We start from the raw sequence: 5,473 nt of genomic DNA on the forward strand, positions 1-5,473 counted from the left end.
GTACCCAGCACATACTCACCCGTGGGGACCCGAATTTCTGGGCCACTATAGTATTTAAACCAGACTGGGCAGGGCCTGAGGTGTGAGTTAATGATGGAAAATTGGCGGCCAGCATATTTCACACCAGGGCTGAGGACCCGGGGACTCGGGTTTCTGTATCATTTATTGATTAATTTTGTTTATTGCCCAATCTCAATCAGACGGGCGGGTCATCTTGCCATCCGGCGGAGGCGAGGTTCCCCAGTGGAGGGCTCTCTATGTGGGAGTCCTTCCCTGCACCATTGGGGATCTGGGGTGGAGACTGTTGCAGGGAGCTGTCGTGTGCAACAGTTTTTAAGCTCCTTTCCGGACTCCAAGGCCAGATGTGATGTTTGCAGCCTAGAGGAGTCTGCGGGCCATGTATATATTCAGTGTGAGAGGTTGCAGCCCCTGTATAGTTACCTGAAGGGGCTGCTCCTCACCTCTTGGTTACACTTTAGCCTCACGCTCCTAATCTTTACCCGCCTGGCGTGGAGGGGGGTGGGTAAGTCGGAGGATCTTCTCCTGGACCTGCTCTTGGGCCTGGCGAAAACAGCAATTTGTAGGCCCAGGATGGGCGGGGCCCATGGGGGGGATCACTTTGGCTGCCTGCCTCTCTCCCGTGGTCTTGTCCCTGCCTGGGTGGCCCTGGAGAGGGAGCAGGCGGTGTCCACCGGTTCACTGGATACTGTAACATTTGCATTTTGAATTATCATTGGCCCGCAAGCATCTGTAAGAAATACCTATTATATTCACATGTGATCACATGCTGAGTTGTCATTGGCCTGCAGGCATCTGTAAGGACTACTATTGTTTTGAAGACCCAGGCTAGGGGTCCTAACACCATCTTTTTCCCCACTATGCTGTATGAGTAAGATCACAGACCTAATGCTTCATAAAAGAGTTAAACTGTAATATTCCGTTAGAACAGGGATTGGAAATGGACATCGTTGGAGCTCCCTTCCCTTGAATGGATTGGAGATCTTTGAACTTACCTACAGAATGGCGCAAGCTCAAGCAACACATGGAGTTAATGTACTCGGGTCCGTTGAAAAGCAAAGGGGAGGAAGAAAGATGCAGCTACCTACTCCTGTGGATCGGAGAAAAAGGGAGAGACATTTTTAAAACATGGTCTCTCACCGCGGATGAAGCAAAGGTACTGAAAAGTTATTTGGACCGTTTTGAATCATATGTAATGCCCAAGACAAATACGATATTCGCTAGGTACAAGTTTCAGGAGAAAGTACAAGGAGCTAGTGAGTCGTTTGAACAGTTCGTGACTGAGTTAAAACTGCTGGTAAAAGACTGTGAATATTCAGATAAAGATGAGATGGTCAGAGACTGCATCGTGTTTGGAATACATTCAGCTAAAGTGAGAGAGAAACTTTTGAATGTTGGGTCCGGGCTAACGCTGGACAAAGCTATGGACATAGCTAGATCGCACGAGTTAGCCCAAGCACAGTTGAAAACCATAACCGGCGCCACGAGCAGCTCGAGTGAACAGACAGTGCACGCAGTTAAGAACACCGCCCAGAGAGCGTGTTTCAGAACAGAAAGAACAGAGAGAGTTCTAAATATGAGCAACACAGACATAAAACGCTTCAAAAACTGTGGATATTGTGGAAACAAGATGCATGGAGAAAAGGAGCATTGCTCGGCCAAAGGAAGGCAATGTGCTAAATGTGGTAAACGGAACCACTTTGCTAAAGTCTGCAGGACTGTTTTTGGAGTAGCAGTACACACAGTGAGTGACAGCCAAATGCCAGATAGAGAGCCAAATGCTGAGAAACTGTTTATTGATTCTGTGTCACAGAAAAAACAGATTTCAGAGACTGAGCAAGCCTTCGCCGATATTGAGATTGGAAAACAGGGCACAGAGCTTAGGTTTAAACTAGACACTGGAGCTCAGGTTAATGTAATTCCTCTGAGTGAGTATCACAGCTTGAAGGATGAGTGTGAGCTACAGCCTATCTCACACAGACTGACCAGTTATGGGGGTGAGCAGCTCATTGTAAAAGGCACATGCGTGATGAAATGCAGTACAAAGAAAGTGACATGATGTTGGACTTCTCCATTGTTGACACTCGAGCACCTCCAGTGCTAGGTCTAAAGGCATGTTTAGACATGGACCTCGTCAAGCTAGTGCTATCATTGACAGCACCAGTTGAGAAGCAGACAGTCATGGAGGAGTTTGCTGACATTTTCAAAAGAATCAGACTATTCCCAGGTGAATGCACTATTCACCTTGACCCAGCAGCAACCCCTGTGGTTTGCCCACTGAGAAGGATACCCCTTGTTCTATGTAGTCGCCTGAAGGAGGAGCTGCAGAGCATGGAGAATACAGAAATCATCGTCCGGGAAACAGAACCGACAGAGTGGGTCAACGCGTTAGTACTGGCTGAGAAACCATGTACAGGTAAGCTCAGAGTCTGTCTCGACCCCAGAGATTTGAACAAGGCTATCAAACGCCCTCACTACCCTCTACCAACGCTAGATGACATCACACCCAAGCTAGTGGGAGCACGTTACTTCAGTGTAATGGACGCACGATCAGGATACTGGACTATCAAGCTCACGGAAGAGTCATCTAAGCTAACAACATTCAACACACCATTTGGACGCTACCGATTTCTGCGTTTACCATTTGGTCTTATCTCAGCTCAGGATGAATTCCAGCAGAAGATCGCCGAAACCTATGAAGGCCTCGACGGAGTAGTCGCAATCGTAGATGACATCCTCATCTATGGCAGGAATAGAGAGGAACATGACAGGAACCTCCGTGCGATGCTACAAAGATCACAGGAGAAAGGTATCCGGCTCAACCCCGAGAAAAGCATAATTGGATCCACCGAGATCAGTTATTTCAGGCATCGCCTCTCAACTGATGGCATTAAGCCGGATCCAGAGAAAATCTCCGCCATCAAGAAGATGGAGCCACCGAAGAACCGCGCAGAGTTAGAGACAGTACTAGGCATGGTTAACTATTTAGCCAAGTTTGCCCCGAGCCTCTCCGAAATCAACGCACCCATGCATCAGTTGCTCAAACAATCCAATGAGTTCTTGTGGGACAAACAACATGACACAGCATTTCAGAAAATGAAAGACCTAATCACCAGAGAACCAGGACCAGTTCTTGCCTACGTCGACCCCAGCAAAGAGCTCAGACTACAAGTGGATGCGTCAAAGTACGGACTAGGCGCAGTATTACTGCAAGAATTATTATTAGCGCCCGACTGGGGTTAACGGACTCTGCTCGTGGGCCCCGGAGTTGGCGGACTCTGCTCGCGAGCGCCGACTGGGGTTAATGGACTCTGCTCGCGAGCGCCCGACTGGGGTTAACAGACTCTGCTCGCGAGCGCCCGACTGGGGTTAATGGACTCTGCTCGCGAGCGCCCGACTGGGGTTAATGGACTCTGCTCGCGAGTGCCCGACTGGGGTTAACGGACTCTGCTCGCGGGCCCCGGGGTTGGCGGACTCTGCTCGCGAGCGCCCGACTGGGGTTAATGGACTCTGCTCGCGGGCCCCGGGGTTGGCGGACTCGCCTCGCGAGCGCCCGACTGTGGTTCGCGGGGTAAGGGCAAAGGTCACCGCCGCCATAACCGGAGGCAGGCGGTGAGAGACGCTGGTAGTGTTCCGGTGTGGAATACCCCGGGTTCGCCGTGTCGGAGTCTGTGGAGCGGCCACCACTGGTTCTCACTATGGATGTTGATTTAATGTGCCCTGGATTATACTGTGGAAAGCAAATAACAGAAAGCCTAAATGGTAGTCAGCTGCAATATGGAGACTGTGGGGTATGCCCAAGAGGGGAAAGAACAGAGGGGAAAGAACAGATGCTCTGAAGATTTGTGGTAAATGTGAGGAATCACCAGAGCTATATGACTGGCTGTATCTTGGTTTCATGGCAATGCTACCTTTGGTTTTGCATTGGTTCTTTATTGAATGGTATTCAGGCAAAAAGAGTCCCTCTAGAAAGAAAGAGTCGGCGGTGAGTCAGCAGAAGCAGCGATGGAGGCCACGACGACCCGCTGTAGCACGGCGGATGGCAGCTCCTCGTCGGGAGGCTCTGAGGTCGAACCGGTAGGAGTGAATGCGACCAGCATACCGAGGTCGGGAAAAGCAGGCCCTGGAAGGTCAGACACCGCGGGAGGCTCGGAGGTCAGACCGGGTGGAAGGAGAGCCAGGGAGAAGCAGGCCCCAGGACGTCAGTACCACGGCGGCTGAAGATTGTCGGGCAGGAGTGCGGGAAAGGCGGAGCGAGGTGAGAGCGGACCCTATTGTGATGGCGCCGATGAAGATGGCTGCCATCCTTGCGGGCTCTGTGCATACCAGGCAGCTAAGTGTCCTTTGCTGCTTGGTGCGCTCGGCTCGTTAAGAAAAAAGCATTTCGCTGACTGGATTTCACTTGTTGTATTTGGTTATGTGACAAATAAAGTTGAAATTGAAATTGAAATTGAGAAGGAAAGCCCATCGGCTACGCTTCCAGATCTCTCACAGACCAGTGAAATCAACTATGCTGAAATCGAGAAAGCTATATGCAATTCTGTTTGGATGTAAGCGTTTCCACCAGTACGTCTATGGCCGACAAGTCATTGTGGAATCCGACCACAAGCCCCTCGAGTCAATCATGAGGAAACCACTCGCCGCAGCCCCACCAAGGCTACAGAGAATGACCCTTCAGCTACAGAAGTACGACTTCACAATCATTCACCGTCCAGGCAAAGATATTCCGGTCGCAGACACGCTCTCCAGAAAGTCTCTTAGCTACCAGGACAAGAGCCTCATGTGACGGTGCCATTCAGTTCCTTCTCTAGCCTCTAGATGGCACCTTCACTTGTTTGGCTCTAGCCCTTTGTTAATTGTTCCTAGCCTCCTGTGTTAATGCTTAACGGCCTGTTAGCTGTTCATGGGTTGCACCTGGTTTTCTTGGTATATTAGTTCTGTGGTTGCTTCCTTCCTTGCTCAGTCCTAACTGGGTAACCGGGGACTAGCCTTTGCTCTGTGGCTCCTGGCTTTGACTAGCTGGGTGCCATGGTTCTCTCGAGTTCTGTATTTAAGATGTAACTAACTCTGTGTTCTTGTTGTTCTTAGTCTTGATAAGGTGCTGGCTGGACTAGCGTGTTGCCATGCTGGCGCTTGTCTTGAGCTTTGTATTGAGAAGCCTGTTACCCCTGCGGCAGCCCCTCGTGATAGCTTGTCTCGAGTCTCGTCTCGGCAAGCTGGTTGCGCTTGTGGTAAGCTTATCCCAGCTCAGTATGGACAAGTATGTTGCCTCATGGAAGCTGTCCTGAGTTCCTATTCTTCACTAGCCGTTTTGTAACTTGTCTCGAGTTCTATGTATATTGTTCTTCTCTCGAGTTCTATGTATGATGTGGTGTTCCTGTCTCGAGTTCTTACGTATGCTGTTGTGTTCCTTGTATGAATCTAGTTATGTGTGAATCTAGTTAAGTAATGAATA

The sequence above is a fragment of the Somniosus microcephalus genome, unplaced genomic scaffold (assembly GCF_052327205.1).
Source record: "Somniosus microcephalus isolate GS21.2 unplaced genomic scaffold, FLI_Smic_1.0 scaffold314, whole genome shotgun sequence".
Classification (NCBI taxonomy): domain Eukaryota; kingdom Metazoa; phylum Chordata; class Chondrichthyes; order Squaliformes; family Somniosidae; genus Somniosus; species Somniosus microcephalus.